Here is a 10,805-nt window from a genome sequence, read left to right as displayed (position 1 = left end):
TGGCAATGGCTTACTTGCTTCTTACAACTGCCAAATTGGGAAAACCTCATCCTATTGGTGAAGAATTATACCAGCTATAAGTTAAGTAATACATACTGTGCTACACAAGCTAGCATCTGATATTATCAAGAAAATTTTGTGGAGTGCAAAGAAGAATTGATGAAATGGCTCAACATGTTGAAGATTCATTGTGTGGCTATTTAAAAATATATCAGTTTTCTATTCAACTTGATGAGTCAACTTTGTTAGGAAATTAAGCTTTACTTTTAGCATACGTGCAGTTCACAGAAGAAGAAGAAATTCGCCAAGAATTATTATTTGCTAAATATTTGCAAACTGATACTAAAGGAGAATCAATATTTCATGCATTGGATGGGTTTTTTAAAGAAAAAATACCTCTGAGTAATATCTTATCAATAGCCACAGATGATGCTTCAGCGATGGTAGGACGCTACAGGGGTTTTCTTGCATATTTAAAAAAGGAGGTGCCGAATGCATTCACAGTACATTGTATCATCCATCGTCAACATCTAGTTGCCAAAATTTTAAGTGCACGCCTACATAATTCATCACAATATGTAATTAAAGCTATCAACACAATCAGAAGCAAATCATTGAATGGCAGATTATTTAAACAGCTTTGTATTAAAACGATGAAAAATTTAATCGTTTGCTGCTTCATACAGAAATTCGTTGGTTGTCAAAGGGTGCCTGTTTAGATAGGTTTTATAAGCTGTTTAACTCGGTGCTGGAGTTCTTGAAAGGTAAAAGTGATGCTTTACAATCCAATTTAATTCAATCCAAAAGTGACATCGCTTACTTAACCGAGTTGTTTCAAAAATGTAATGAAAGCAATCTTCAGCTTCAAGGTGATGAACTGAATTTAATAAAAACAAAATGTTATTTCGGCATTTGTCACAAAACTTCTTTTGTACAAACGAAATTTTGGACGAGGGGAATTCAGCCAGTTACCAAATTTATCAGAAGCAGAAAAAAAGATGAAGACATACTTTCTTATTGTGAGCACTTGGGTGCTCTCCATTCAGATTTTAATCAACGATTTGATGATATTTTGAAAATGAACATACCTGATTGATTTTGAGGCTGGGCTGTGGCACAGGCTGGTGAGCAGCCAGCTGCAATAAATCACTCTGGCCATGAGGTCATGAGTTCGAGGCCAGCCCATGGCAGGATGAGCACCCGACAATAAAAAATAAAAAATATAGCCCCTGCTCGTTGCTGACCTAGCAACCTGAAAGATAGTTGCATCTATCAAGTAGGAAATTAAGGTACCACTTATAAAGTGGGGAGGCTAATTTAACTAATTTATGACTCCATAAAAATCATCCAGCCGCCATTGGAATGAGGAAATGTCATCACAGTGGATGATGAAGCAGCTGCTCCCTCCTGTGGCTGGAATCGAACATCTCCTCAGGAGAACGTTAAATTCCCTCTGTGTCTGTCTCTGTCTCTGTTCTACATGTATATGGCATTGAATGTTTGCCTGATATGTATACAATGTGATCCGCCCTGAGTCCCCTTCAGAGTGAGAAGGGCGGAATATAAATACTGTAAATAAATAAATAAATTTTGGATCCTTTTTCAAGTGCAAACACAGAAGAATCTCCACAGTTACAATAAGAACTGATGGAAATAACTACAAATGATGAATTGAAATTTAAATTCAAAAGCGGCTACCAACAATTTATTAACAAAAACAAAGAAACGGATTGCAAATAGTCAATCGCGGTGATTTAAGATTACTGCTGACGAAAATAGAGCCGAGGATTACTAAATTGGTAGCAGCATACCAGGTTCATCCTTCTCATTAAGAAGATTTCGAATATTTTAACTTCTTTTGCATTACCTTTCTATTCTTAGTTCAAAAAATAGTTTCATAATTTCAAACTTCAATGTTTCTAATTTACACCTTTCTTTACTATATTTTATGAAAAAGGTAGAAACATTAATACATATATCTTTCTGTTTCATTGTTATTAAAAAAAATTAAAAAATTAATTTCCAGGGGCGCTGAGTAATTTTTTTTCTGGAAAGGGGGTACCGTATATACTCGAAGATAAGCCGAGTTTTTCAGCCCTTATTTATGAGCTGAAAAAGCCTCCCCCGGCTTATACTCGGGTCAAGGTCAAGGCCGGCAATGGAGCCTGCAGGCTGTTGCTTGCAATATGTGATCTATTTCTCTCTTCTCTCTTATTAGTGTTTACTTTTCCAAAGCCTCCCTCACTCTTAATCAAGGGAATGTTTTGAAAAGAGAGACACCCTTGCACCCTCAGGAAGAAGAAAAATATATATTCATTAATCTTATGAAAGCATTTCCCCCTGAAATATTTGTTAAACTCTCCTACAGATATATAGGCATTAACCCCTTGCAAGCTTTTGCCATCTCTATGTACCTTTATATGTGTATCTATCTATCTACATTCATTTTATATATGAATTTTCCCCTCATATGTTTGCAAGTCTCTGCAAATATCTATATATAGAGAGATGTCTGGATAGATATGAATATATTCTTACCTACCTATATATAGGGCTTGCAAATATTACAGGGGGGAAATGTGATGACTCATGGGCCATGTAGTCCCGTTCCTAGTACTATTGTGGCAGATGAAGAGGAAAACTTGGGTTTCCCACCGTTTCTGCCAGATTTGGAGCCCTTGCACCTGCAAGATGTTTGCCCACAAGAAGTCAGCCAAACAAGCCTTGAGCAGAAATCTCCCCCATTTTCTCGCCGGGATTATTATAATCAAGATAGAGGCGCTCGAGAGGCGACTCGCCGGAGCGCCAGGATAGCTGCCAGACAATTAGCTGATTAAGTCTGTTTCCCTTGGGAAACTTTAAGGAGTCATGCATCTGGACACAGTATAGGTTTCGTTTCTTGTTCCCCAGAGAAAGTGTTCCTTGGCGGGAAAACAAGATCCTATATAGGTGTTTGCCCGCAAAGAAATCCTTGCGGAGTCAATTCGTCGGCTTGAGGAGTGAGATCGTGTGTAGACTTCGTACTCCAGTTCCCAGTTCCCGGATCAAGTTTCCTGCCCAGCCTTGTACCATGGACTTCTATGGACTCAGTTCTTGATTCATGTTTGCCTTGTTTCCAGTTTGATCTTGCCAAGTTTCAAGTCTTGCCTTGCCTTGCGTTTTAAACCACGGACCTTGCTTCTCAGTTTCAAGCCTTGTTTTCCAGTTTCCTTCGGATTTACCTTAAGCCTCAAAGACTGTGGACAGTTCCCCACACTATTGCTTGCCAAATAGTGTGTGTTTCGGTGAAGTGGATTATAACTTTGGACTTTAATATCACATATTGGACATTGTTTTCCTGGACTATATTTGACCTTTTCTGGAAGGTCTACTTCTGAACTATATTCTTCACTTGTTTTTACTGACTTTATATATTCCTTTAATAAAGATATTAGATAGATTCTGGCCTCTGCGCATGGTTATTGGTGGTCTGCAGCCTGGGTCCTGACAGTTTGACTCCGCCACCTTAAGCACCAATTAACCTAGGCCAGAATGTCTACTGGAACCGGGGCGGAAGCCCAACCACTCAGCTACACCATCTCCAAGGATGAAGTGGACAGAATCCGTGATACACTCCATACGCAGGAGGGAGAAATACGGGGCTTGAAGGAACGCGGAGCCCGTCTCCCTGCCCTGGCGCTACCAACCAAGTTTTCTGGAGAAGCTTCCAAGGTTCATGTTTTCCGTCGCCAATGCCAGGCATACCTAGAAGCCCGTCATGCCGAGTTTCCCCAAGAAGACGTCAAGGTGGCGTGGATTTACAGTCTCCTAGAAGGGCCAGCGGCCAATTGGGCGACGGCGCTATTTGATGAAGCCTCCCCACACCTAAGTTCCGCGCAAAACTTCCTGAATCACCTTAAGGCGACTTGGGGGATCGAGGACAATTTAGAGGCGGCCGGCCATAAACTCCGGCGCCTTTTCCAAGGGGACAGGCCCCTGTCCCAGTACATAGCCGAGTTCCGAGTGCTGGCCCAAAACACCGGTTGAAATGACGTAGCCCTCAGAGGACAGTTTCGTGAGGGTCTCAACATCGAGATGTTGGAAGAAATCTCCAAGGTGGATCCTCCAAACTCTCTTGAGAGACTTATTGACCAATGTTTACGAGCCGAAGTCATGCTTGCCAACAGAAACCAGTGGCTCCGAGGCCAGAGTGGAAGAGCAGGAGTGAAACCTCCCGCTCCCGCCGGCATCCAACCATGTCCAGTGTGGAGACCCCCGCCACCAGCCCCATACCCCAGAGGAAGCGAGGAGGAGCCGATGCAGTTGGGCAATGTGCGTTCCAGATTATATGTTGCCGAGAAGGCCCGCCGCCAACGTTTAAACCTCTGTTGGTACTGCGGAAACGGGGGCCACTTTGCCAGAGAGTGTCCAGCCAAAAGAAAGCCCGCCGCTCGTTTGGCGGCGGCGTCCTCTGTGGAGACGGAGACGGCCGAGGCGGCTGGCGCAAAGCCGGCGGGGGAAGCCAGCGACCGGGCGTAGAGAGGCTCGCCAACCCGGTCAGAAACCCCACTCAAGAGCCGCCAACCGGGGTCCTATTTCTCCTAGTGGTCACCTTGTGGTCAGCGAAAAAAGGACCCGTCATGATCCATGCCATGATAGACTCAGGAGCAACAAACAATTTCATCGATAGAGAGTATGCCGACTCTCTGGGATTACAATATCACGATTTCAAGAACGCCATAGATGGCCGCCCCCTAAAGACAGGTCCAGTAAGCCAATGGTCTGAACCCACCAGAATGTGGATAAGGGAACACATGGAAGAGATTTCCTTCTTTGTTACCGAGGTTCCTCACTTCCCTGTGATTTTGGGAATTCCATGGCTGACACTCCACGACCCCAGCATCTCTTGGACCAACAGAGAACTGCAGTTTCCTTCTAAATATTGCCAAAACCATTGTCTTGTAGCCAAGGTCTGCCATGCCACAGACGCTGAACCCATCATCACCTTGCCCAAGAAATACTCAGACTTTTGGGATGTTTTTAATGAAAAGGAAGCCGAGAAACTACCCCCACATAGGCCCTATGATTGTGCCATTGACTTGGTGGAGGGGGCCCCGATCCCGCGAGGACACCTCTACTCCCTGACTGAACCAGAGCAAGAAGCTCTCAGGGAGTTCATAGAGTCAAACCTCCGCAAGGGGTTCATCAGACCCTCTCAATCCCCAGCCGCTTCTCCAGTGATGTTTGTGAAAAAGAAGTCAGGGGACCTACGTTTGGTTGTGGACTATAGAGCATTGAACAATATCACTAAATGGAACCGCTATCCCCTGCCTTTGATCTCGGACCTATTAGACCGGCTTCGAGGGGCCAAGGTTTACACCAAGCTGGATCTCCGGGGGGCTTACAATCTAGTTCGCATCAGAGAGGGGGACGAGTGGAAAACCGCCTTCCAGACTAAATTCGGACTATTCGAGTCCCTGGTCATGAATTACGGTTTATGTGGAGCTCCCGCAACGTTCCAGCACTTTGTCAATGATATTTTTCAGGATTATCTAGATCGGTTCTTGATCATATACCTGGACGATTTTTTGGTGTTCTCTAGATCACAATCAGAACATGAGAAACACGTCAGAATGGTGTTACAACGATTGCGGGATCATGGACTATATGCCAAGTTGGAAAAATGCGCTTTTGATCTACAAGAGGTAGATTTCCTGGGTTACCGTGTCTCGCCACTAGGTCTCTCCATGGACCCGGCAAAGGTTTCAGCAGTATTGGGATGGCGGGCGCCAACCAACAAGAAAGAGGTGCAGCGCTTCTTGGGGTTCGCGAACTACTACCGCAAGTTCATTCCAGACTTTGCCCGCTGGTCTGACCCAATCACCAGCTGCATCCGTGGAAAACAGCCTTTCCGCTGGACGGAACAAGCAGAGAAAGGGTTCCAGCAACTAAAGAAGTTATTCACATCCCAGCCAATTCTACAGCACCCTGATCCTAAAACCCCTTTTGTTGTGCAGGCTGACGCCTCCGATGTGGCAATTGGGGCTGTACTCATGCAACCAGTGGGAGAACATCTTCATCCTTGTGCCTTTTACTCCCGTCAACTAACAGCCCCAGAGAGAAATTACACTATTTGGGAGAAGGAACTTTTGGCCATAAAGGCAGCCTTTGAAAATTGGAGACATTGGTTAGAAGGGGCCAAATTTCCCATTGAGGTCCATACTGACCATCGTAATTTGGAACATTTAAGAACTGCCCGCAAGTTAAATCAGAGGCAGCAGCGCTGGGCTTTATTTTTTGAGCGCTTTGACTTCCAGATCCATTATGTAACCCCAGCTCAGACCAAGCAAGCAGATGCTCTATCACGGAAACCAGAGTATGCTGCAGGGCGCAAAGAGACCTTCGAATCCCAATTGCTGCAGCCCGAGAACTTTGCCACGCTCACAGTGGGAAACACCAAATCCACTGCAGTTGAACCAACTCCCTCTACTCCAGGACCCCTTTGTGCTCAAGAAATCAGAGCCAGTCAACAGGCGGATGCCTGGGCTCAGGACCAAATTCGCCAAGGACTACGTTTTCCTTTCTCACTTAAGGATGGGTTACTATGCTACAGAAATCATGTCTACATCCCTCCAGGACCAGGCAGAGAAAAGGCACTTCGCCTGTGTCATGACTGCAAGCCAGCAGGGCATTTTGGACTATTTAAAACCATGCATTTGATCCTACGAGATTTTTGGTGGCCCAAGATCCGCAAGGATGTGGAAAAATATGTCAATACCTGCCCGGTATGCCAGCGTTCCAAGACAAGAAGGGAGAAGCCCTCAGGGCTACTGCATCCCCTTCCTACTCCATCTCGTCCATGGGAAATAATTTCTGCGGATTTTATCACTGACCTACCACCTTCCCTTGGATTCACCACGATCCTAGTGGTGGTGGACCTTTTTACCAAATTGGCCCATTTCATTCCCTGCGATGGCCTCCCCACGGCCAAAGAGACTGCAGATTTATTCCTTCAGCATGTTTTCAGACTACATGGATTGCCCAAGAGTTTAGTCACAGACCGTGGATCTCAATTCACCTCTCGTTTCTGGAAGGCACTACAAAAACTATTGGGCATAGACTCTCGTTTATCTTCAGCTCACCATCCCCAAACGGATGGGCAAACTGAGCGCACCAATGCCACTTTGGAACAATACCTTCGCTGTTATGTAAACTACCAGCAGGACAATTGGGCTTCCCTGTTACCTCTGTCAGAGTTTGCCTACAACAATGGTGTCCAGGCTTCAACTAAGGAAACCCCGTTCTTTGCAAACTACGGCTTCCATCCACGTTTCTTTCCTCCTGTCATTGAAACCTCAGAAGTCCCCGCAGCGGAGGACTGGCTGCAAGAACTCACAGCGGTGCAACAACTATTGCTCCAGCAACTGGACCAAGCCAAGGAGGACTATAAACGCCACGCTGACAGTCATCGCCAGCCGGGCCCCGAAATCAAGGTAGGAGATCGGGTTCTTCTGTCCACTCGCTTTTTGCCCTCCCACTGTCCCTGCCGGAAGCTAGATGCCCGTTTCATTGGTCCTTATCCAGTGGTGGCGCAACTTAACCCCGTGACTTTCAAACTTCAACTTCCGCGCTCTATGCGCATTCATCCAGTGTTTCATCGCTCCCTGCTCCTTCCGGCGGATGGTGTGCGCCCTGATGCAGACCGGCCGGCCCCCACTCCTGTTTTGGTGGATGGGGAGGAGGAATTCGAGGTTCAGGACATTTTGGATTCTCGCTTCCACCGCCGCCGCCTTCAGTATCTCATTGACTGGGTGGGTTTTGGCCCCGAAGAACGCTCTTGGGAAGACGCTTCCACAGTCCATGCCCCCGATTTAGTCCGCCGCTTCCATCAGGCCTACCCTGCCAAGCCGCGGCCCCGCACCTCGGGGAGAGGGCCCATTTTTGAGGGGGGCCTTGAGGAGGGGGATAGTGTGATGACTCATGGGCCATGTAGTCCCGTTCCTAGTACTATTGTGGCAGATGAAGAGGAAAACTTGGGTTTCCCACCGTTTCTGCCAGATTTGGAGCCCTTGCACCTGCAAGATGTTTGCCCACAAGAAGTCAGCCAAACAAGCCTTGAGCAGAAATCTCCCCCATTTTCTCGCCGGGATTATTATAATCAAGATAGAGGCGCTTGAGAGGCGACTCGCCGGAGCGCCAGGATAGCTGCCAGACAATTAGCTGATTAAGTCTGTTTCCCTTGGGAAACTTTAAGGAGTCATGCATCTGGACACAGTATAGGTTTCGTTTCTTGTTCCCCAGAGAAAGTGTTCCTTGGCGGGAAAACAAGATCCTATATAGGTGTTTGCCCGCAAAGAAATCCTTGCGGAGTCAATTCGTCGGCTTGAGGAGTGAGATCGTGTGTAGACTTCGTACTCCAGTTCCCAGTTCCCGGATCAAGTTTCCAGCCCAACTTTGTACCATGGACTTCTATGGACTCAGTTCTTGATTCATGTTTGCCTTGTTTCCAGTTTGATCTTGCCAAGTTTCAAGTCTTGCCTTGCCTTGCGTTTTAAACCACGGACCTTGCTTCTCAGTTTCAAGCCTTGTTTTCCAGTTTCCTTCGGATTTACCTTAAGCCTCAAAGACTGTGGACAGTTCCCCACACTATTGCTTGCCAAATAGTGTGTGTTTCGGTGAAGTGGATTATAACTTTGGACTTTAATATCACATATTGGACATTGTTTTCCTGGACTATATTTGACCTTTTCTGGAAGGTCTACTTCTGAACTATATTCTTCACTTGTTTTTACTGACTTTATATATTCCTTTATTTATTTATTTATTTATTTATTTATTTATTTATTTACAGTATTTATATTCCGCCCTTCTCACCCCGAAGGGGACTCAGGGCGGATCACATTATAACACACATAGGGCAAACATTCAATGCCCATAAACACATCAAACAGAGACTGAGAGACACACGCAGAGGCAAGTTAACCTTCTTCTGAGGGGATGTTCGATTCTGGCCACCGGGGGAGCAGCTGCTTCATCATCCACACTGACGGCACTTCCTCATTTCAGGTCGTAAATTAGTTAATCTTGCCTCCCCACTTTATAAGTGGTACCTTATCTCCTACTTGATAGATGCAACTATCTTTCGGGTTGCTAGGTCAGCAACGAGCAGGGGCTATTTTTTATTTTTAATTGACGGGTGCTCACCCCGCCACGGGCTGGCCTCGAACTCATGACCTCATGGTCAGAGTGATTTAAGGCAGCTGCTCAACAGCTGCGCCACAGCCCGGCCCCCTTTAATAAAGATAATAAAGATAAAGATATTAGATAGATTCTGGCCTCTGCGCATGGTTATTGGTGCTCTGCAGCCTGGGTCCTGACAGGAAATGAACACACACACACACACACACACACACACACACACAAATATATATATACATGTCTCTCTCTATATATATATTGCTTGCAAATATTGTAGGGGAAATACAGAGAGAGAGGGGGGGATTTGCAAATGTTTCAGGGGGAAATGCATATGTGAAATTAGTATATATAATTATAGATCTATATCTAGCTCTGCATTGTTTATGTAGGCTTTGAATGTTCGCTTGTTATTATGTTGGAAGCCGGCCTGATTCCTCATGGGGAGATAGGGTGGGATCCAAATGAAGTTTTTATTATTATTATTATTATTATTATTATTATTATTATTATTATTATTATTATATTGATACCATATTGTTTTTGTTGCCCCTACTTTTCCACTTATAGAGCTAGTTTATTGTTTTTCTTTGAAATACGGTAAATATTCAAAAACATTTAACCTACTGATGCCTTGATTAATGAAATTTTATTGGTATCTATTTTTATTTTGAAATTTACCCGTAGCTGCTACATTTCCCACCCTCGGTTTATACTCGAGTCAATAAGTTATCCCAGTTTTTTGTGGTAAAATTAGGTGCCTCGGCTTATATTCGGGTCAGCTTATACTCGAGTATATACGGTAGTAGGCCAAATAAGTTTGGGAACCACTGATACAGACAAAGAAGTGCATACACTTTTATCATATGTATGTTTGCTGGTATCCACAAAAAGTTACAATACATCATAACATTGTTCCATAAACATGTGTGAAATTATAGCCAGCACGCTGCATTGGCTTGGTGGATCATAAAGCTCCTCAAGTATACCTCTGCCTTCTTTTTCCCCGGCTCCATATACTCTTGGCAAATAAAGAAACCAAGTGCCAAATTACCACCTCCTAGCCTAAATACCTTACTGCAGTGTTTCTCAAACTGTTAAATTCTTTAGTTTCTGAGAGGGAAAGAGGATGGGACTGAGCAGGACTGAAGCCGGGGGGGGGGGGGGGGGGGGTGTTTAAAACAACCTGGTTTACACATGAATTTTAAGTGATTAACCAAAACCCCATGAGTGTCCACTGAAGTTTATCTGTCTTGAGTGTCCACTGAAGTTTCTCGATGGATTTCTAAATTATTTTGCATTATGGAACTGTTCTTCATGATTCGCTAAGGAAAAGTTTCAACCCCTCCCCCCCCCCCCCCCCCCGCCGTATAATTTTTTTCTGTCTATGGCCCTGGGACTGAGTACAAGGGAATGTTGGAAGGAGAAAAATGTGGAAGGGAAGAGGGATTCTTTCTCCTCTAAGGTAAAAGAGAGGTTAGAAATTTCCTTTATATGTGAATCTATCCAGTTTGTGTTGAGCTTCTTTCAGTGAACTGGAAGTGGCAACAAGAAAAGGCTGGTGTGGGAAAATAAATTGCAAAAGATTTATTTGGTGTGGAATGATGAAAACAAACTCAGCAGTTAGGTAT

Source organism: Anolis carolinensis, chromosome 2 (genome assembly GCF_035594765.1).
Source record: "Anolis carolinensis isolate JA03-04 chromosome 2, rAnoCar3.1.pri, whole genome shotgun sequence".
Taxonomy (NCBI): Eukaryota; Metazoa; Chordata; class Lepidosauria; order Squamata; family Dactyloidae; genus Anolis; species Anolis carolinensis.
The sequence above is the reverse complement of the archived record's forward strand: the minus strand, read 5'-3'. Positions refer to the sequence as shown.